The sequence below is a fragment of the Balearica regulorum genome, chromosome 3, assembly GCF_011004875.1.
Source record: "Balearica regulorum gibbericeps isolate bBalReg1 chromosome 3, bBalReg1.pri, whole genome shotgun sequence".
Lineage (NCBI taxonomy): Eukaryota > Metazoa > Chordata > Aves > Gruiformes > Gruidae > Balearica > Balearica regulorum.
Window position 1 is genome coordinate 114,784,530 of NC_046186.1, and position 23,424 is coordinate 114,807,953.

General features: G+C 45.5%; 1 protein-coding gene and 1 long non-coding RNA gene across 2 annotated transcripts in view; both read left to right on the forward strand.

The window, feature by feature from the left end:
• The window catches only part of EHBP1 (EH domain binding protein 1), a 382,104-nt gene that overhangs the window by 58,801 nt on the left and 299,879 nt on the right, over positions 1–23,424 (forward strand). The window lies entirely within an intron of this gene.
• Positions 3,665–23,424, forward strand: part of LOC142601149 (uncharacterized) — a 54,012-nt gene continuing 34,252 nt past the window's right edge. Inside the window, exon 1 of the long non-coding RNA XR_012834768.1 lies at positions 3,665–3,774. This is a non-coding gene — a long non-coding RNA (uncharacterized LOC142601149). The remainder of the gene's footprint in view (positions 3,775–23,424) is intronic.

Consider the following 23,424-nt stretch of genomic DNA (forward strand, 5'->3'; position numbering starts at 1 on the left):
GCAGCATGGTTAAGAGGTTTTATTTATAGACATGACTGTGACCTTCAGTTAGTCCATGTAGTTGGTCCTCTTGACTCTTTCTGTGTCCAAGGAAGGTGGCATTTGAGAAGACATAGGATTATCTGTTGTAACATGGGCATCTATGGGATGATGCCCCTCTTAACAGGGAGAGGCTGGGAGCCAGCCTCTCAACTATGACTTTATACCCAAAGCAGACTGTGAATGCTCTTCTTGGTTTTAAACAGCTTTGGCTTGCATTGATTCCCATGGCTGCAGCCTAGCAAGGTGCTCCTAGCCATGATAACTGAGCTTGAGCTCCAGAAGTTAGAGGGAGGAGGGGAAAGAAAGGCTTTTGTCTCCTAAGAAAGTTTAGGAGTTGATGGTAGACTTCTTTCACAGAAATATTTAGCCACTGGTATATATTAATTTCTGTCTGAAGGTAGGAGAGATGTTTTCAATTGGTCTTTCCTCCCCTCCAAACTGTTCTTGCCCCTTCATTGTAGATGTGTGTAGATGAGTTTACTTAGCTCTTTTGCTGGCATCTGATACACAAGCTCCTTTGCTCCGTTGGGGTCCAAGGCAGCTCTGTTGTAGGACCTCCAGTGGCTCCATAATTATAACATTTCATCCACTTCCAGGAACGGAAATGAGGTTTATTGGGGTGATTTCTTTCTAAAGAGCACTTCCCACTATAGAGAAGAGAGTGTATTTAGAGCTTGATATTCAATTTCAGTATAAGCAATACAGGAGGCAGCTGGCACATGACACTCTTCTTGCAAAATGACACATACCTAATTGTACCCACCCACCCAGTATGCCGAGGTTAGCAGCCTGATTTTTTCCCTTGCTCTAACAGATCTGGTTGCTGCCCTGGCATCTCAAGAGAACAACACAGTACTGCAATCCCAGCACCATCCTGGAGGTGAGTGATGTGGAGTTAAGCATGTCTTAAAACACTGCCCTAAGTTCAGTGTGCTGATTGGTGTTGTGTAGGGACATCACCTGCTCATTAAGCTTAGAAAGCAGTGGAGGGTGCTTCTGATTAGTAACCACTTTGAAGATCTTAATTTTTAAGATATCACTGTGATCCTGTAGTTGTGCTTTGTACTTACTCTGGAGAAACCTGAGTTTACATGCTAAACCTGGCATAAATGCTGGCTTATTTGAGTTCAAGCAGTACTTGTTGGCTGTTTTAAGAAGATTTTTCTAAGGTGAATGAGGCTGAATGAGCCTCAATTCCTCCAATATACTCCAATGGGTGTTTCATGACTATCTGGCTCAGAAACCTGTAGGAGTCCTGCTCCTCAGACTGGGGAGAGAAGCAAAACCCCCTTATGGGAGCATTAGCAGCTAAGCAGCATGCAATACCTGGCTTATATGGCAGAGCAAGCCACAGAAACAGCTTGCAAAAAGGAGTCAATACAGAAGGAGCCTGAGCTTTGAACAGGAGAAATATTGCTCAATATATAAGCTTTAAACAGCAGACTCTGGCAAATCTGTGCCAGCCTGGATTCAGCCAGACCACAGCAGTTTATCTAAGCTGATCCCATTGATGGATGAGAGAAATGGGCTTTTAGACTCCATCACAAATTATGATAATACCTTTGGGAAAGATAATAGCTAAAGAAATGTGAATGTGATCAGATATACATTAATGCTTTGTATACTTTTTGCTGAAAGATCAATTCTAGTATTCAGCACCCAGCATTAGCTAAGGTTTGTCTTCACCTGTTTCCTCAACAATTTGTTCTACCTGATGCACAACCTGTGGAAATACCTGTGTGGCGCTGACTTACACAAGCATGTCCTCATGGAGTTGTTCTGCTGGTGTTGATGTTTAAGGACTAACTCATTTAAGGACCCTGTTTGTATCACACAGATTTAAACATACTAGGATCTTGTGTTTTCTGGTAGATGTGCTGTTTGAAGTAACTATTGAAATCAAACCCAAGGACTGGATTCCTCATGGTGGAAGTGAGCTCCAGAAGGATCTTCTTGAATCTATGAAGAGCCATGTGAGTCCAGGCATAGGGAGGGGAAGAAAAACAAATGTGATGTCCCAAATCTTTCACTAGAAGAGACCGTGCTGTGCCCTTCATTCCAGGGATTTTCTGTTAAAGCCACATGATGAACCAGCGTCTGAGGCCGATACCCTGCCAGAGTGGCTGGTGTGCAGCCACTGCAGCCCTGCATAGCACTGTGCCATTGCAAGGCAGCGGAAAAGCACTGCAGAGACAAAGATAAAACCAACCGAGGGTGTAACTCACCTCTGGAAATGCGGCAGCTTGTAGCCAAAGCCTAAAAGAGGGCAACCATGTGAGCATCTGCTTTCAGCGCTGCACTTAAACTTCCTTTCTGGGGCGCAAACTGAAGCAGGTACTGCTTCAGTCTGCTGCCTAGCCTAGAAAGCTGCTATCCATCCACTGCTGCTCTGCAATGGTTTAGCACCCAAACATTTACCTGGGGCTACTATCGCCCTTCCTTTTTCCAAGTGACCTTGTGTGTTTGCAGGGGTTGAGCTGAAGTTGAGCAGCTGAGAACAATTGGTATTGTCCTGGAGAAAAGGCTCAGAGCAGTGGGCTATGGGACATCTAATGCATCCCAAGTGGTTTGTGAAGGGGAAACGCAAGGTGGGGAGGTAGACTGAGAAAAGAAATTGTTTGCTGCCATACTCCTGCCCATCCAACGTTGAATCAGCACTCTGTTCCTTTGCAGATCCAGGAAAACCTGAAACTTTCTGCCAACAGAGTCAATGAAATAAAGTTAAAGGAAATCAAAAGGTAGAGTTACTGCTGTGCTGCTGGCTTTGCAAATGACTCTGCTATAACCTGTAATATTTCTTGGATAGCAGTGGCTTGGCTTCTCGTTCTCCTTCCCCAGGAAGAGACCCAGCCTTGCTACTCTCCTGTGATCTGTAATGTGTCCTGAAAGTAAGAAAAATAATACCTGTTTTCTATAGGAAAGATGGTGAAAATTTATGTTTAGTGCCAGTTAGGACCTTTATAGGTCTAAGATGGATTTAAACTCTGGAGAAAACAAGGATCCTCACACTTGCCATGGTGTCTGCTGAAGAAAGCTGGGAACTGTCAGCAAGGTCCCTGCCACACTTCACTGAGGCTGACCTGAGGCTGCAGACTGCCACTACAATTTGCTTTATCCAGATATCTAGTCCCTTCAGCCTAGCTCCAACTGAGGAGCCATTACCTGGCTTTCCTTTTCCCCTTGGTCTAAGTGCAAAAGCTGCCTCTTGTCACAAGTAATCTTTGCAAGAGCCTGCAGCACTGTGATCTAATACAAGTGGGTGGAAGGGCTAAATGGGCTTTCTGAGTGGGGCTTGGCAGTGATGCTTTCCTCCTACCTCACCCTGGGCTCTCCCCTGCCTGCAGGACGAGCAGTGCCAACCTGCTGCTCACCTTCTGGCTGCACCTGAAGCCAGAGGAGAGAAATGTGTCTCTGTTCCTGCGCTCCCAGCTGGAGGAGCTGCTTGGCACCTCAGTAGGAGTGGAGAAGCTGCAGCTTGTTTCACTGCTCATTGAAGGTGGGTGCTTCACTTTTCTCTGGGGTAAGCCTTTTTATGCCAAGCCTGGCTCAACTTATGGCACCTATTTCCCTCCGTTACAGATGTGAACGAGTGCAGTGCTGGGGTCAGCCTCTGTGGGGAGGAGGCGGACTGCTTCAATGGTGTGGGCACATACCTTTGCCGCTGCAAAAAGGACTATGAAGATCATTCTCCCACCAAGTCTGGCACCCTCTGCATCCGTGCTCCCCGATCAGGTAGAGGACAAAGTAGCAGCTCTTCTTTCTCCTGCAGCTGGATGTTTTTCTTGTGTATGTGAGAGTAACTTGTGCAGCATCACTCTTGACACGTGCAACCTGGTGTGAGAGCTCTCTCCTTGACCAGAGTCCTACCAGCTGTGTCTCTGCTAATGTACATTGCATGCGATGCTTAAAAATGGCATCGCTACTGGAGTTGTGATGCCCAGACCTGGTGTGGGAGGGATATATAATATCTTTCCAAGGCAATGCCCAGCTAGTTGTCCCTGTAGGCTTCCTCCTTTGGCTTTAGGAGATGCTCTTTGGGAGCTGTTTTCAGATATGAGCAGACTTGGAGGCAAATGTGATCCTTTTGGAAACTGAGGGGAGGGAGGAAGAGTGGTGTGGCTATTTAAGTTAGGAGGAGAGTCTTGCACTTGAAGGAGAAATGGTCTTGCCCAGACTCCAAAGGCATCAGCTTTCAGAGATTAGCCTAGATAGGTATCCAAGGGGTGACCTGCATCAGTTAACCATGACAGGTTAACATATCACTGCTTGTTGGGTGTAATTCAGTGTGACATCTGTGCTTCCAAAGGCTCTCCTAAGTGGTGCCTGAAAGTTTTAGGGAGAGCTGCTACTTCTGGGCTCCTTAGTTCAAGGGAGACATGGACATACTGGAGAGTGTCCAATGAAGGGCCACAAGGATGGTGAAGGGACTGGAGCATCTCTCTTATGAGGAAAGGCTGAGACAGCTGGGACTGTTTAGCCTGGGGAAGAGAAGTCGCAGGGGGATCTTATCAATGTATATACCTGGAGGGAGGGTGGAAAGAAGACAGAGCCAGGCTCTTCTCAGTGGTACCCACTGACAGGACCAGAGGCAGTGGGCACAAAGTGAAACACAGGAGTTCCCTCTGAACTTCAGGAAATGCTATTTTTGGTGTGAAGGTGACTGAGCACTGGCACAGGTTGCTCAGGCAGGTTGTAGAGTCTATGTCCTTGGAGATATTGAAAAACTGTCTAGACACAGTCCTGTGCAACTGGGTCTAGGCAGCCCTGCTTGAGTAGGGGGGCTGGAACAGATGACCTCCAGAGGTCCCTTCCCACCTCAACCCCTCTGTGATCAATTCTGTGATTCCCTCTCCCTGCTTAAGGGAAGCTATGGATGGAAACTCTCAGTAAGCCTCACACTTCTTGGGAACCGTGAGTCAACGCAGCCACCGGTGCCTGAACCTGGTGGTTATTTAACCAGTATTTACTGGTAACAGCCTGTGGTGGTTGCTGCTGTGCTCTGCTCACTGGCTGTGTTGGCACTTCCAAGTATAACCTCTCCATGAGGCTTAGCCTCTTCCCTGCCTGCTGCCCCCCAACCCCCCCCCCCCCCTTCCCCAGTCTGCCACTTTCTCTGCATCAGGGTTAAAACTTGGCACATGCAAGTCTTTATTCCCCCAGACCTTCTGCATGTCCTGACTGGCTGCTCAGGTTTGTCGCTATAAACATAGCGTGGCCAAGGGTGACTTAGATGTTATCTCTGCTGAAACCAATCTGATCCACGAACTTGGTCACTCTTTGGAGTGCCCTGTGGTCTCCTGTCACATCATGTAGATCTTGGTGAGATGATGTTCCTGGTGATTATCCCAGTGCTGCCCTGACATATTTGACACAAAGCTAAGCAGATGGCGTGTGGTGCTTGACTATAATCCAGAACTGGCTAATCCAATCTTGCAGAGTAATGGAGCTTCCCAGCCTGAAAAACACCAATATTCTGCAATATGTACTCAAAACGCTGCTGCTGCTTTACCAAAACTACTACTTTATCCCTGCAGCATTGGAAGTAGCTTAAACCTGAATGTGAGCTTGCAGCCAAATTGCATTTCTTATTCAACCTCTCAGCTGCAAATTCATTAACCAGTTATGCAGTCTAAGCCTATCCAGACTGGCTGGATATGGTGTTATATTAATATATAAATAATTTTATAAATGTATATTTGTCTCGAGTCAAGGAGAGTGTCACTTCAGGTCTGGATGGAAATGGTAGCAGATCTTCTAGCCTCCATGTAGCTGCACATGGGTTTGGCAATGGCTTTGCTCTATCAGGGCTCTCCTGGGGCAGTGCTGTTCCTGCAGGCTGGCTCTTGGCCTAAATATTTCTTTAGGATGGAGGCTTGGGAGAGATGCTCTGCCCTGGAAGTGGCCATGAGGGTTTCTGGAGGGCAGTAGGAGAGATGTTGACTCTCCTGGAGGACCATCCACAGCTCCAGGTCTCACCCCTGCGCACTGTGGGTCATGATGTGGTGGACATGGGAGACTTTGTGAGCACAGTGGGGGCCACTGGTGCAAGAAGGACAAGGCCATGGACCTTCTCTTGCAGGGATCAGCTTCTTTCTCCGCCATGCTGACATTCTGGTGGGGGTGGCCATCACAGCCAGTCTGGTGATGCTGGTGGCTGCTGGTGCCCTGTGTAGGGCAGCCAGGTGGGGACAGCACCCCAGGAGGAACCTGAGCCCTGAGGAGCCACCAGTGAGGGCTGTGGAGGAGCCAGCGATGGAGCTGCATGACCTGGGGGAGTGCCTGCGCCTTGACCCCTTGCAGCTGAAGCTGCGGGCCAGGCCCCCTGAGTGGCTGTGGAATGCCCGGGCCCACCCCAGCCAGGCGTACCGGGTCTTCCTGGAGCAGTCCCCCCCACTCTGAGGAGGTCCTGGGGCTCCCCAAAGCCCCTGTGGCCCTGGTGACCTGTGCAGTCACTTCTGCCTTCCCTGGCTGGCAGAAGTTCCTGGCTGTGCAAACCCTTCTGGTGTGTTTAATGGACCAGGAATATCCCACCACAGTCATCTTTGTCTTGTGAACTATTTTTTTTTAATACTAGCTCAGCTTGGGAAATAAAGTGCTTGTTCCATACTCCTGTACATCTTCTCCTGACTTAACCTGCTTGAAAGCTGTGCAGAACTGTCAGCACATTGAAATTAAACACCTTTTTTAAGGAAAAAAGGAAATAAGATATTCTGGTGCTTAATTTAAGAAATTAAAAAATATTCTGTATCTCTGCTCAGTGCTGCATGTTTTCCCATGCCCCTAAGGCAGAGCTTTATGGGAAGTCCTGGTATGACCTGAGGATCTGGGGGGAAATTCTTCCAGCCTGGCTTAGAAACACCCCCAGAGCTTGACTTAAAGTTTTGGGGAGACTCCTGGCCAGCTCATGGCATGTGGATCCCCTGTCACTGAATGATGGGGACAGCATTTTAGGTGCTTGCATGAAAAAAGCACCACCACCAAAGAAATCCTGCTCATTGGCAGTGAAGCACAGTTGTCTCTCCAGCTTGTCCTGCAGCTGAAGACTTGTAACTGCTCTATTTGTCTAGTTTAGGGCTTCTAAAGCAGATGTGTGCATGGTGTGGTGGCAAATGTCCCACTGGAGGGCACTGTCTGCCACCAAAAACCCAGCAAGGGCTGCTGCTATGGTGCTGTGCCCCTGTGCTGGGCTGGCCAGAGGCTGCCAGGTATGGGACACAGCTGGAGCTGGAAGGTCCCTGAGTGAACCAGGACCAGTTAGTGCACCTCATGGATGATCTCTTTGCACTTCTTGACCAGCTGTGGCCAAGATGTGCTGTGGAGGTGTGGACTGAATGAAACAGCTTGTACATACGTGTGCTCAGCTTTTGTTCTCCAGGGTGAGCTTAAAAGGGGCTGGAAAAGGCCCTGCTGTGTTTCTTTGCAGGAAGTGGCAAGGAGACTGATGAAGGAGGAAAAAGGTACCTCGGAGATTTCATTAGATTTTATTTCCATCCTTGCCCTCAAAAAGCAATTCATATATCTCAGCTGTTGAAACATGGGAGAAGCAACATTTGCAGCATGGAGGGAGCTATGCCAAGGGAGGGGGCTGCAGTACAAATCCAGGCATTACAAATACCAAGGTTGTGCAAAACCAGGTGAGAGCATCTTATATGCACTGAGATGATAAAGAAATGAGCTTCCCCAGTGCCTGAATGGTAGCTGTGGTGCCCCTCTGCTGCGGGGTGACTGTGTTGCTCTCTAATAACAGGCTCATCCAAATTAGTTGATGCTGATGGACCCCTCCTGCCTGCAGAGATATGCAGAGCAGAATGAACACCTCCCTGCGCACACTCCCCAACCAGCAAGTCACTTCAGTGCTGTTTAGTGCCATCCAGGTTTGGGTAGCAATAAGGTTAGACAAAAATAGGTCTCCCAAAGGCATCCCGATCATTGCTCCACATATGTCAAAGGAAACAATCAGCTTTACCCAGCGTTTTTCTATGTGTGAATTTCAAAGTATTTTGCAAATAGCGGAGAATTAAATGCAAGCATCTCCCTAGGAGGCAGATAAGTGTGTGTAATTTTCCATCATAAAATGAAGGAAAGCATTAATGGGTTTGTGCAGAGTGCGTTTGTTTCCCCACTGAGGTCAAAGAAAAGCAGCAGGGGCTAAAAATAATACTGTCCTTGTCTTGGCCTTGGATTTGGCTGGTAGCTTCTCCCCTTTTCCCTCCTTGGCTCCAGGAAGGGGGTTTGGGGGATCTTCAGGTTGCAAACTCTGCTGTCTCCCAGTAAGGTAAGGTTTGGATCCCAAAGGCAAGCAACTAATCAACAGGTCAATGCTTCTGCTGACTTCCTAGCTTTTCCAGGAGAAAGGTGAGCCCAAAACTGTGCTCCTTTGTGGGAAGCTATCTCCTGTAATATTCAGCAGGTTAGTGAAAGCTGTTATATCTCCCCAAGCCCACAGTGCCATCTAGGAGCAAGTCAAAGGTACCAACTTAACCTGCCCTGAGCTTTTTGAGCTGCCATCCCCTGGCCAGTTACAAAACCAGTGCATCCCACTCCTTCCTATAGCCAAAGCATGTTTTGTCCCATTTTAAGAGGTTTTCTCAAGTTTGATTATCACTGCTGCATAGCTACTGGAAAGCATCAGAAGCTGGATGTTTAGCTACTCTCCTTCACAATGCACTGAAGAAAGCGGTGACACACATTGGGAATGAAGCCAGTGCTTTCAAGAGCTCATGGCAGCTCCACTGCATTGCTGCTTCTGTAAGTCAGTGCTTCAAACTCAAAGGACTGCTTATATATTAAAAAAAAAAAAAAAAAATTATCCATCTGTTCCACAAGCACATGCTATGAATTCTACTCACATAGCAAGTGAAATAATTCCTTTCCAGGTCATTCCCAGCAGCTCGATCTGAAAATTGCTTTTAGGCTGACCCAGAGCCACCGTGGCACAAAGGGTCTTGCGGGTGACATCAGCTGTTTTGGCACACTGGAAATTATGTGCCATTCCCTGGCTTGGCTTGTTTCAGATACAGAGATGATTTAGGGCTGAGCCAGGACAGGCAGTACCTGTGCCTTGTTACCCATCAAAGAGCTACATCAGTGCTCTTTGCAGGAAGAGCTGGGAGAAGTGCTGGTCTTCAAGCCCACAAAAGGTGATATTTTGCTGTCTTTAGGGGTTTTCCTTCCTCTTTCTTCAGCCCTTGGCCATATGAAATGACACGCTCTCTTGATTTATGGACAACCAGGTATGATTTTTTTTTTTGTGGCGGGAACCATTCTCTCATGCATTATCACTGAGTGACTGTGGTGTGCACAGAGGTCTCAGAGGATCCATGATGTACTTGGAGACTGGGAGATGTCCTAGGAGCTGTGGGGGTGGAGCAGTATTTGAATGTCAGCTGATTTTTTTTCTTTCTTAAAAGACATTTACTGAGCCCTGGTTGAACTCATTCTTCCCAAATTCAGCTTATTGGTTTTTTCCCTGGCTTTTGAAGCAGGGACGACAAGCCTTGTCTAGCCACATAGCACTGTCCTTAGACATGAATCATCAAGGTAGAGAAGACATGGAGGCAGTTCCCTGTGCAAGCAATGAAGAACGGGTGACACCTTATTTAACATGTGGTGGCCATGGCTGATGCCTCAGCCTGGATAGTGAAAGCAAAAAAATAACATCTGGGGAAAATGGCAGCAATGGGAGATGCTGGAAAGGAGTTTGGTTTCCCTTTCCAACCCCAGAAAAGAGACGGGAAAGGGATGCAGATGCTCACGGCCTGCTGGGACACCACTCGTGTGTCTTCTGCTGCCCATGAACGTCTGTCCACTGGTAGGAGCTGAAGTTATTGCCATGCCAAGGGAGATCTCCAGAGGCTCAGAAGTCCCTGCATACCCTGGCAGGTTTAGGAGGATGCCTCTTGTTCCCTGCTGACCTCCTCCTCTCACCCTCCTTCTCCATTGCATCTGCGTGCTGGGGAGGAACTTCAGGCTCATCTAAGGCTTCATTTAAGGTACTAGATGGTAGTAAATGGGCAATTAGTGAGCAAAGAGGGGATTTTCACGGACAGATGATAAAGAGACGTTTATAGGAGTGGGAATGAGATCAGAGGCCAGAAAGACACTTCAGCCTCTGCTGTGATTGCTCCATGTTGTGGTGGCAGTGGAAAGGGTAGGTGGCACCCAGGCATGTAGGGCATCCATGGGCTCCCTTCTCTCCTGGGACAAACCCCATGCCCTGAGGGGACCCAGGCTCTGTGGCCAGGCAGCAGCAGGGCTGAGGCATGCTCCACTGCTTCTCCCCTGCTGAAACAAGGATCCTTGCAGAGAACCAAGCAAGGAGCTAACAAATCTCGAGACAAATGTCTATGGAAATATTTGTCATCAGAAATCTTGGCTTGCTTCTCCTTGTAGTTACTAATACAGGTACAAATTTTCAATGGCATGTGGATGATCATGCAGCCTGTGCTCCACAGGGCAGGAGCTACTGGGTAGTCTCCAGGGAGAGTTTTGCTGGGAAAGTGTTTTGGAAAAATACCCGACAGTGTAATTGTACGCAGTGCATCTAAAAAGGAAAGGTGGGGAAAGAAGAGCTTCCTACTTCCTATAGATGCTTTTGAGTGCCATTGATGCACTGACTTTGGCAGGATGAAATTAGCCATGTCCAAAGACGGGTCAACTCTTCTCAACTCTCTTCTCCATCTCCTCAAAGCAATTTGAATGCAACGCTGTGCTTGCTCTAACCAAACAGCAGATAAAAAATACTAGTGGTCTGGTATTAAGTTTTGTGCTTTGCTGAATTGGCCAGCCACGTGGCTATGTATTGTAGCACTGCAATTGTATGAGGCACTCAACAGAACCTTTCTGGGCCATGACCTTTACATGCAATGTACATATGGGATGTCCTAAGCAACCCTTTTGCAGTAAAGGAGGGCATAAAAGCTCCAGCAAGCCCCAGGACCCCACGGGAGGGCAGGAATAAGCCCTCCCGCAGGCAGACAAGGCTTATAGCGAGTTGCTGCTGCTTGCATTGCAGAGGACTGAAACAAAACCAAAGCCTGAAGCCCAAGAGCAACAGCGGAATGGCTGCAGCTGATTGCTGTTGTTCCAAAATGCAGGCAGTCATGGGATTGGGTGGGTGATGAAAATTACAGTTTGGAGGGGCGCCTAGATGAAAACCTTAGGGATTGGTACAGCTTAGTTTAAAGGGGAAAGAAATAAAAGGCTGTGGTAGTGATATATATCCTTACTGGATTGTCTCATGGTAGAGGAATGAGGGGATGGTCCCTGAAAGCAATCTGCAAAGGCAAACTTTAAACTCATAAAGGAAATATTATTTTTTAATAATGTGGAATAGGGCAGTGGAGTTCACTGACAGCTGAGAGCACGTTCTGCCTAAATGGAAATTAGGTACAGGGGCAAGGACTGAGGACAACCCACAGTTAAGTGAAAATACATGATGAAGGAGTTTAAAGTTTCCTGCTTTGGGCCATAACTGGTGGGAGCAGGGAAGAGGTGTCTTTGCACAGCAGACTAAACCACATGGGGCTGATGTTCTGGCACCTACAGTTGGGACTGACCTGCATAGGGTCATGCCAGCCAAGGACAAGGACCTTCCTCTGATCCATGCCCTGGCCAAAATGTGCCCCTTTGTGAGGGCTAGTGTGCTGCTCTGGTGGAAGCGGCTCCTTGTTCCCCACCAAGCAGTGGCATGCGCTTCTGGAGCTTTGCTGCCAGCAGAGAAAAGTGGAAATGTGGCTTTATGCTGTGGTTTGAATGGCACTATGCTGGTGAGGCTGTAATATAACCACAAACTGAGGACAGTCTCTCCTGGAACAAGTCTTTTTATTTTTTTTCCATATCAGCTCAAATGCAGAAACTTTTAGCAGTATTTTATTGACTTACTGGGTGATAGCCACCCAAGTAAGTGATTGTGATGCAGAAAAATGCTGTAAATATGGCTAAGAAATTAGTTGGGGATGCTGGGCAACAATGGGACACCATATTAGTGCTCTTGGAAAGCCTCGTCTCCTGGAAAGCTCAGGCTGCTTCTGAGCAGTGATTTCCCTCTGAACTTTCCTGGGCAGTCCTTCAAGATGGTGGTTCAAAATCCCAAATGCTGCCACTTAGACCATCCCAGATGTATGGAGGTTTCAAGTTACCCTAAATCCTTCAACTTCAGTTGGAGCTGGGCTGCTGGAGAAGGTGCAGGCCGGGCCCTGCAAGCTGGTGTGCAGCAAGGCAGCACATGGGCAATGGAGAGAACTGGCTTGGAAAACCTGTGGCTTTGCATCTGAGCAGCTTTTGGGTTAAAAGCTTTAAATTAAGCCATCCTGTGATATAGGTTTGAGGACAGTGACAACATGGAGAGGCTGAAGCAGTTTCCAGTTAGGCACCACCATGCCTTGATGGGAGATGTGGTAGAAGTGCAGATATATCTGCGTTAACTTCAAAATAACCAGGCAGAGCAAAGAAATGAAGCCTGCTCCATTGTAAAAGGATGGGATTTTTCTTCTAGCCTGGTCTAAAAGCCTGTTCTCCTATTTCCTATGTCTTCAGAGGCAGCAGTTGAGGCTCCCCACCCACCCCGTGGATCTCATATGAAAGCCTGATTTCTTAATTTGAGCTGCTGCCACATACATAGTTATTACCTGCAGATCTGTGTGTCCAAGCACAGACTCTGTGTGGATGGAGCAGAGAAGCTGGCTTTGCAGGGGTGAGGAGCACTGTCTAAATAGTGAGATTTCCTGGAAGGAGGCAGCACACACTGCGAATTGGGTCTGTTCCCAGAGCATCCTAACTTGCAAGTGATTAGCTGTTAATTATTATGCTATAAATTACTTAATAAATGAGTATTCTTCACAGCACCTATTGTACCACATGACATCTGCTAAGCTGTGTGAAATACACATAATTGCTGTGACAGAAATGTAATTATAGCTCTTCCCCGCCTCCCCCCCCCCCCCCCCCGCAAAATTCTTGTGTGGCCACCAGTCGTGGCATGGGCGCTTGGTCCAGGGTGATGTGCAGGCAGTGCTACTGTGCACCACCAGCCACCTTGTCCCCACCTCCAAGCTTTCAGCTTTCCAGTGAATGCCAGCATTCAACCTACGGAAGGCGAAAAAGCCATGCCCAGCTGAGTGTTGCCTGTATTTCAGCCTCAGCGTCAGGCTTAAAAGCACCGTGAGGGTAATATTTAGCTCTCCGTAGTTAGCTTTAAAAAAAAAAAAGTAAAAAAAAATCCTACTAAACATAGTGATTTTATGCCAGTTCTAAGTGTTTTTGCTTTATAAGGCTGTAATATTTAAAACTCCAAGGAAGAGTGCATTCTCCTGCTGGGGTACTTCAGTTCAAAATGTTTTTCTAGTGACCTAACTTTGTTTATGGCCCTGAAGAGGGAGAGGTGGAGTCTCTTAACTGAGATCATCAAAATATTTGTGCTGGTATGTGCAGTTTAGACCTGCCCCTGAAATTATTCAGCTTAGCTGTGGCTTGACTTGTTTTGGGCATTTGAGCTTTAATTTTTCCCCCTAGTTCTTGTTGGTCTGACTTGTGGTAACTGGCTGTGGGACTGTGTAATTGTGGGCTTGGGTGTTTTCACCTGGTTTTTGGGGACGTGCAGTGGTCTGGGCTTGCTCAGAGGTGGAAGGGGAAATAAGGATGGAGAAGGCAGCAGAAAACCATCTGCGTATGGCTGAATAAGTGCAACAGTTTAAACTTATTTAAGAGGTTTTCTAACATACTGAGCCAAAGTGCCTTTTCTTAAGAGTGGGCTGCACACGGAAAAATACATTGCAGTAAAGATGTGCTTGATAACATTAACTGTAGTAGGATTTTTTTCTTAGCTTCTACAATTAAACTACATGGTCACAGTGACGATGGGCAATTTTATTCTAGGATTTCTAAATTCCTCTGTATGTCCCTCAGACCTCATCACACTCTCCTCCTCTCCACTCTGGAGATAGATCACGGAAAAGACCTGACAGGGCTTTAAAATATGTGTCTGTTTGCTCTTGATTTCACCCAACTGTAGAGGAGGAGGAAAATAATCACTTTTCTATTGTAACTGGCTGGCAGTAAGCTATGCTACATCTACCCATGCTGCCTCTCCCTGTGCCCATGTGGGTTACACAGCATGTACTGCATCTCCCCATTGACAGGTTCTGGTGCAGGCTGCTTCCCCCATTTTAAGTAGAATGAAGGTGCCTGAAATAGAAGGTTTAGATGACTTGAGAAGGTTCAGCAGTGAATGAACTCTGTGCTTGCTCTCTGGCCACAGCTTCTTCATACATTCCAAGGGATCGGGAAGCTATCAACAGGAATAGTAAGCACTAGCTATTACAACAGGGATTTCTTACATTGCTAGCATGAGAAAAAGCTGCCCTGCCCCTCTGCCAGCTGAAAACAGCATAGAAGATATTGCCAATAATTTTTTTCCCCTAAAAGGTTCCAAGCAACAGCATGCATGTAAGTGCACACTGCTGCCAGTGAAGCCGATGCCTCGATTTTTATTAGTTTCCAAATCACACTGATGCAGCAGCAAACAAGACTGTAAGCATTGCTCTGAACAGCCCCGAAAAGCACCGTTCACACATCTAACACATCAAAACCATACAGAAATGAGAGCAGGAACAAACTACGTGTTGGAAAGCCTACAGGGTATTAATGATGTATAGTAAATGAGTGCTAAATAACAGGACTGCCGCTGCACAGCTACTGAAGCACTGAACCAGCTGTATGTGCCTGTTCCCCATACAAACAGCATTAGAATTTCTGCAGAGTTGAATCGCATGTGCCTGGAAAAGTGCCTAATTCCCATAAAAGCATAGGAAGAGCTGTGTTCTGAATATCCTTCATACGGGATGATGATCTAATGGTATAAAATGCTGTGTTATGTATGTGGCACACAGGACTGCCAAAAGTCTTTCAGCTTGGGAGGGAAGAAGGGTCCATCAGCCTTCAGATCCAGAATATCACTTGCTCACCGGCCGATTTAGTTAGAAGTACTAACAACAAAGCAGTAAAATGGCTCAAAGCACTGTGTAATTTCTCTAAATGTCCTAATCCTCAAAGCATAAAGAAGAATAAGAAAGTATTTATTTATTTTTACAAGCTAAAACTATTTATTCAGCGAGGCAATAGGCTGAGCTCTTGCCTGAAAGAGATGATGTTCAGAGAAGGATGACCTTTCTGCTCTAGTTAGGAAGTGCAGCCATAAAACTGGCAGTCAGCAGTGTCAACATGACAACCTCGGCTTCCCAACCCCCAGGAAAATACCTTCTCTCCTTTCCCTCCATGTGGGAGGGAAGCTTTAACTCTTTAATCTTTTCTGCTTGAAATAGGGGAATATGAATTTTTGAGTGTCTGGGTGTCTGAAAATACTAAAGCAGTGCAGACACCTTTTGAGGATGAGAAGGTACCAGGTGACAGTTTGAAGTCACTGTTTTTCTGCAGACATCATGACGAACAAATTGTGTTTACCCAAAGTGCTGGGGTGGAGGGAATACGACTGATTTCTCACTTGAGTGGGATGATGTACATCCTCAGTGGCACTTCTAAAGCCCACGTGCTTACTCTGGTTTTGCGTTCAGATGGACGTAGCGGTAGCATGAAGTTAGGCTGGGCACAGAGGTCCTGCTCAAGCTGCTGTCACAGCTGGTGACCACACTGGGCTGGAATATTAACACTGGCTGCCAGCCAGCACTAAACATTCAAGCTGCCGGCTGCCTGATTAACTACCAGCAATATATCCTAAAACAATGGCAGCTGGCCATATGGTGAAATTAAAACCACAAACTCTTCCTTGGATTCCCACTGAGGGTTCATCTTTTTCTCAGAGTTAAAATCTCCATTGGCAGGGGCTGGATTTCATGGCAGCGGCACCACCGTTTGCATTTGTGCGGTGCTGGCGTGTCCCCCACCCAGGAGGGTCCCAAACCTGCCCCTCGCCCAGGGACTGCCTTTGCTGAAGGAGGAAAGGCCCCTTGGCACACTGGGTGGGAATGTGCTGGCAAGGGAGCGCAAGGAGCTGTACTTGCCTTCCAGGACCAGCACTGGTCCTTTAGGAACATATAATTGAAAGCTGTACTGAGAAATGCGAACACGGGCAAATGTCCCATCCTTCTCATAGCTGTTGGGCTACTTTGTTGCAGGTGATGTTTAGGACTGAACCAAATTATTCTTTCAGTGTATCCTAAATAAATCCTTAAAGATTTTTCCTTGGTTTTTTGTTGTGTTTTTTTTTTTTTTTCCTTTTCCAATCTCTGTTATCACTGTAATATTTCATGCTTCATGCTTCTGGGAAAAAATATTCAATGTTCAAGAACAAAGCAATCCACAGCTTGCTTTCATTTCAGTCTTTTGTATCCTAGGGCTGTCCTAACTCAATAACTGGGGTTTTATTGTGTCACATTTCACCGTGGCTGACTGCAACCTGCTTGGCTAATCCTTTTGGTGCTGCGTTATTGGTATTTTTTGTAATTCATTGTTTGTCTATTCTACTTTCATAGGTTTTTTTCTTGTTTCCCCCACCCCTCAATTCTAGGACATTTGTGGCTGCCCTCTGTGATTGCTCAGTCTTGTAAGCGGTCACATACAAAGCCAAGCAGGTAGTTAATATCAGGAGCCTGATTTTGGCAGCTGCCATCACATTTTCTCCAGTTGGGAAAGAGGAAAAATTCAATATTCTCCAAAGTCAACAACATGGAAAGATCTCCATTCCTGATGGGAGTGGTGAAAGAGCAGTGTATTGGATTATACACTATATGATCCAATATCCCTGTGCACAGGGATCAGGACAGAGATCAGCATGTGCATTTACACATATGCAGAATGCTAACCTCCATGATTTAAGTGGTGTTTACCTGCCAATGCCTGTCCAACACAGCACACAAGCCCTGGTGACAAGATCCTGTCTTTCCTACGGCATAGATTGCAGCTGCTGCTTTTTCCTAAGTAAAACTACAAAAAAAGAATACTTTTAAATTCTCACGTCCTGCCACACACTCAGGAGTGGAGGTTAAGTTGATCGTAAAAGGACACTGTCTCTTTGTTTAGAGAAATACAGATTGCACCGTGCTGATGCTCTGCTATGAGGTTGCTATTACATGGGAGCAAGTGCCTTCATGGCAGGAGAGGCATGTTGTTTCTGCTATCTAGCAATCAGGAGGTCTATCAACTAACTGGACAGGCTGTGATTTTTTTTGGCAGAGGAGAACACTTTCAATTTTGAATAAACAAATATTTAATAATCACTCTCACTGTCTAAAAGTTCATGTGTGTATGTAGTGTGCAGTGCTCATGTGCTTGCTCGTTACTCTTAGCACATGACTGTAGATACTGTGTAGAGGCGTAGAGGATTGTTTTTCTGTTTGGGGTTTATACACATATATGTTTTCAGGCACTACAGGATACTAGGATTTTAGTGCCTACCAGCACAAGACTAACCCTTATTAAAAAAAAAAAAGGAAAGAAAATCATTGCGAAATGTCAAAACTGCGGGATATTTCTGTGAGGTGGGACACATCAGCTGAGCATACTTGCTCACATCACATGCTCTTCAATGTGGCACACCTGAGCGGTTTACCAGAACAGTCCTGTATCACCTGCTGTTGCTCCTCCTCACCAAGTGCCCTTGTATCTCTTGGGCATGAGGAGACATCTGCTAACCTGCCAAAGTTACATCCAGGGCATCCCAAACAGCTGTCCCCATTCAACCTATTATTCTGAGTTCTTTCAATCAGGGCTGTGAGACACTCCTGGAGTTGTTCTCAGCTGGGGTGCAGCCTGAGGTTATTTAATCCCTTTCCCTTCTACAGTAAAGTATGCTCTTTTGGAGACAACTTCTCAGGGTGTTGTTGGTCTTTCTGAACATTTGTGGCTTTCAGGTGAAGCCTAAGGTAAGCAACAATCAACCATTTATTCTTTCCTGGGAGCATAGCTTTGTCTTGGCTAAAAGATACTAATAATTTTTGAAGGTGTGTTTCTAACAGCATAACCTTGAAACTTTTGCTATCATCAGTCTCTGAAAGCTCAATTGTATTTCAGGGCACCCTGAGCCACTGTCACTGCATTTAGGGCACTCAGAATATTGTGGATGCCTGCAGAAAGCATCTGCCACATGCTGAGGATTCTCTGTTCCCAGCAATTCTAGTGTATCTTCATAGGCTGCTTGAACTTTTTTTTTTTTCATCCACCCCCTGTGTTTTTATCTATGCTCTGCTAATCATGCTGAATCATTTTGAAGGGGGGGGGAGGAAAAAAGGAATGAGCTTTAGACTTCTCCAGGATCTTCAAGGCATTGTTCAAAGACTTGTCCAACTACTCCCAGCTGCTTTGCAGAGGGATGATTTCTAGCATTTCTGGTTGTGATTTCGCTTCAAACTGAGGTTTTCTAAAAACAAACAAAAAATCAAACATAGAATCCTTTAGCTATATATTTTAATTGTTGACTTTGACATGAATATTCTGCAGTCATAAGCATACTCGGGTATCTTTTGATGTGCTCTTGCAAGTTTTAATCCTGTGATAAATTCCATATTTCCTGTACAAAAGGCCATGGGGTCAAGGGCAAAACAAAGAGAGAACAGGTGTCCATGCTAAAATTATTTCTCTAATTTAAACAGGAGATCAAACACATTGACTGATAAGACTCATTCTGGATTGACGCAAGCAGTAGGTTCCTCTTCAAGCAACTGGGAACCAGCAGCCACGTGGGACAAGAGGTTCTGTTCAAAGCTCCAGCCTGCCATAAGCTTTCTCTATGTAAAGTAGTAAGAAATAAATCTTTCCTGGCATTAGCAGTATGGGTGATTAGGAATAGGTGTATCTGATGGTCTTCTCACCTTAATGAGTTTAGCTTATGGCATGGCTTCAATAAATTGAGAACATGGTAACTAAAGAGCATTCAAGCATTTTGCTTGAATTTTTGACTCGGGAACAACGTGGGTCTACCAGTGTGAATAAAGAAGGGTCTTTTCTATCCCTTAAAGAACAACAGTAGCTTCTTTCATAGACTGCAGGACTTCCTTCCCTAACAATGGATGTTCAAGCCAGCTCTCAAGGAAGTCACTAATACTTCCTAAATTCACCAGGGAAGTTACAGGTTGTAGCATGGTTGTGCTTGCAGCTGCCTGCCAGATTTGTTCCATTTCTCCCTACAGTTTCTCTGTTGTGTGTGCATCTCTTGGCTAGTATGTGCTCGCCAGGGACTATATTTTTACTACTTTCAAGCCCTGGATCATCTGAAGAAGTGGGTTTTTTTCATAAAAAGCTGCAAAAGTTGCATGTATTTAATGAGTGTTCTGTAGGCTGCTGCTTAGCTGGTGGAATAATGTTTCTCTGAATCCATAGATTTCAAGCTAGTAACTTAGCACACTTATTTCCTCTTAATAAATCCCCTGCTTCACGTACCCAGGAGCTCCTTCAGTGGTATCAATCATCCACATACTCATTTTCCCTCAGTGTTACACTTCTTGAACCTATTAATTCCATTATAGTTTAAATTCTTCTTGGTCTTATCAGCTGACCCTTACATACTAGTTTGCCTGCCCCCTTGTATTGGGTTTGTGCAGTAAGGTTTTCGTAGTAGGAGGACTACAGGGGTGGCTTCTGTGAGAAGCTCCTAGAAGCTTCCCCTGTGTTTGATAGAGCCAATGCCAGCCGGCTCCAAGATGGACCTGCCGCTGGCCAAGGCCAAGCCCATCAGTGACAGCGGTAGTGTCTCTGGGATAACATAGATAAGAAGGGAAAAAAACAACATAGTGAGAGCTTTTGCAGCCAGAGAGAGGAGTGAGATAATGTGAGAAACTCTGCACCAAGGCCAGTGCAGAAGGAGGGGGAGGATGTGCTCCAGGCACCAGAGCAGATTCCCCTGCACCCCGTGGAGGAAGGATGAGGGGGTGTAGAGATTCCACCTGCAGCCTGTGGAGGACCTCACGCCGGAGCAGGTGGAGGCACCCGAAGGAGGCTGTGACCCCGTGGGAAGCCTGCACTGGAGCAAGCTCCTGGCAGGACCTGTGGATCCGTGGAGAGAGGAGCCCACACCAAAGCAGGTTTGCTGGCAGGACTTGTGACCCCGTGGGGGACCCACGCTGGAGCAGTTTGCTCCTGAAGGTCTGCACCCCGTGGGAGGGACCCATGCTGGAGCAGTTCATGAAGAACTGCAGCCTGTGGGAGGGACTAGGTAGAAACCGGGAGTGAAGTTAAGCCCAAGAAGAATGGAGCAGTGGGGAGAGGTGTTTTAAGATTTGATTTTATTTCTCATTCCTCTACTCTGTTTTGCTTGATTAATAAATTACATGAATTTCTCTAAGTTCAGTCTGTTTTGCCCATGATGATAATTGGTGATTGAACTCTCCCTGTCCTTGTCTCTACCCATGAGCCTTTCGTTATACATTTTCTCCTGTTTAGTTAAGAAGGAGTGATAGAACAGCTCTGGTGGGCACCTGGCCTCCAGCCAGGGTCAACCCACCACACTTTTATAGACAACCTCTATTATCTTTGCTTTATTTGAAGCACTGAACAAAGTCCTCTTTAATTGCCGCCATCTGATCTTTGTCCTGGAGAAACAAAACTTGTTTTTCAAAATAAATTATCTCTGCAGCCTTACCCAACTATCAAATATTACTATTGACTATCTTATCAGACTGTGTAGTGCTGTCAATTCTACCTGCTTCATTAACTATTTAAAGACTAAGTCTAGGCTAGTTTATAAGAGAAAAAGGCAAGAGTGAATTGTATGATCTCTTTCCTCTGGGTGCAATTCTTTTGGCAATCTGAAAGAGTGAGTCCTTGCCATAGAAAGGTGAATGCTGTACCCTCTTTTTTTTTTTTATCAATTGGCTGTTTTATCAAATCTGTGCCTTATCTCATGTCTGCTTTATCAGATCTTCTTGAGTAAGGTACATAATTGAGGCCTCTTCCAAATTTAATTTCCCCTTCTCAGAAGTCCTGCAAGTATTAAAAAATAATAAAAAAAATCTTTTTACAAAGTCTATTCTAGACAAGGAACACATGCCAAGTTCAGGTATTAACAACTTGGCAACTATGCCCTTGAACACAAAATACTCATCTTCACATTTATCAGTAACCTAAAAAAAGAGCATTTTAAGATAATATGCCCATTCTTCATTTATTTTCTTCAGTTAAAGGAAACATGTTGGTACAAATTTCCTTTAAAATTGGCTGTTGGCCTTTTCTAACAATAAACTTGGTGAAATAAAGTAACTGAATTCTGTAGACAGACTTTTGCTCATGAAGGGAGAGCTATTGGCAGCTATTTAGATCATCAAAAAAAGTGTTTTGTGGGGTTTTTTTCTGCACAAGCCCTAGTGTGGCAAAAAGCTGCTATTGTACTGCTTGTGTTCAGAACTGTCTAGATGCTGCTCGCTGAACTTCCACTAGTTTCCAACGTTCGTGAGTCGTCCCCCCCCCCCCTTTCACCTTTGTTTCCATCTATTCTGGGGGGGGGGGGAAGGCACCAAACTCCCTCACTCCCCAAACACCTGCTTTGCTCAATCTTAAATTCTTTTATTCTACTCATGAATACTTTACACTGCAAGATTCTTTCTGGTATGGGATGACATACCTGCTCATAGCTATCTGAGTAACAGGAGGAAGAGGATTTATGAAGGACTGTTAGCTTTTCTGCTGTGCCCCTTTGAAGGTCTCGTGTACCTTTTACTGCTTCCAGTCTGTTCTGGCAATTATTCCTGAACTTCATTAAAAACAACTCAGGCTTTCCTGTTTTTCTTTAATATATTGATGCCACTATTGCTGCTTTGCTTTTGATGCTATAAAGTTCTTCCATTTATTTTCTGATTTATATTTACTGTGCAGTGCCTTCTGTAGTGTTTTTTTCCCTTTTCTTTTCCTCATGAATCTAACTTTTTTCCCAGCATGCTCATAGAAAGTTTCTGTTCTGAAGTTCGTTTTTATGTGTCTGAAATTTGACTGTTACAAGTGACTAGTATATTTTTCTGCTTGTTTGATGTCTCGCTAGTTCTTATGAAATTTGGAAACTGAAGGAAAGTTTCAGTGTGATTCTCCACTTGTTGCTCTGTTTTCCTGAGTGCTACTGTAATTTTCTTCTCCTGTCTCTCGGTACATGAGGAGTAGGAAACTCTTGGAAAAACTGCAGCTATAGGCACTGAATGTGAGTTCTAGGTGTTTGCAGACTTTCTTCATAACTGTTTAAGCTGGTAATGATTAAATTAAAAATAGACTAGCAGGTCTGTAAGAAAGCCTGAGCAGAGAGGGTGCAGAGATCTTGTGTTTATCAAATATGTGGCTGAAGCTTTACATCACAGACTGGTTTCTACCTTAAACATTTCCCGGCAATTCTATTTCTAACAGGGTTTCTCAGAATTCAATTTCCTGTATTGCCTCATGGATATTCTCTCTCTGTCTCCAGCAAAGAGCTGTGTGTCCCTAGATCTCTGGCTGGTGATAACTGTCTTGCATGGTAACTTGATCTCCCAAGTGCCTGACTTCCTTATCACTAAAAGCAAGGATTTTGAATCAAGTCTCATGACCTTAAGCCTGGAGACCAGCTTCTTGTGGCCAGCATTTGTGTACAGTTGACTTTTTTCAGCTTTATGTTGTATTTGATGTACTTGGTGTTAAGACAGTGCAATGAGTGGGAAGCTTTTTAATCTCACAAAAGAGTTTGTTTTAAACTTTTTAAGGTGATACAGGAAAGAAACTAAAGGCTATGCCATTTTTTAGTAAAGGCAAGAGATTGGATTACTACAAGTAATCAATCACTCAATCTCCTCAGACTTTGGCTTACTCTACCATTGCAGTGTACTTCCCTACTAATCTCCCACACTGGGCTTTTAATAAGGGGAACAGGCAGAAGGGATGGCGACTGCCCTAGTGTCTCCTCTAAGCTGTCCCAGTGCCTGTCAATGATATCAAGGGCAGACTTGGAGAGCTGGTGTACCTATGGAAAAGATACTGCTTTCCCTTAACTTCCATGTTCTCTTAGCCAAACTATTGGAAGACACTGAAAACTAGCAGTGATCAACTTCCATGCTGTCATCAGCCTGTATTTCCCTAACACTCAGGTTTTCTTAGTGGTGGATGTGAGGTCCTTGGAGGTCTTACCCTACATCCTTGGCCAGGAAGGGCAGCTTTTGGTGTTGGTCCAGTCATATTTGGGTAGGAAGAGGCAGCTCTCTACCTCAGCTCTTTTAGTGCCTTTGTAGCCACAGAGTTTGCAGTCACTGCAGAAAATAAGCTCCAAGGTATCTGATGCTTCTGTTTGGCCTGTCAGGACCCATTATGCTGTCATATGTTATTGTAATGGATCTTACCAAGCTTTTCCTGTACCTCATCAGCCCTGACCTTGGCACTCTTCAGTAGCGTAACTGTGGCTGACATGAAAATATGTGCAATGTTCCC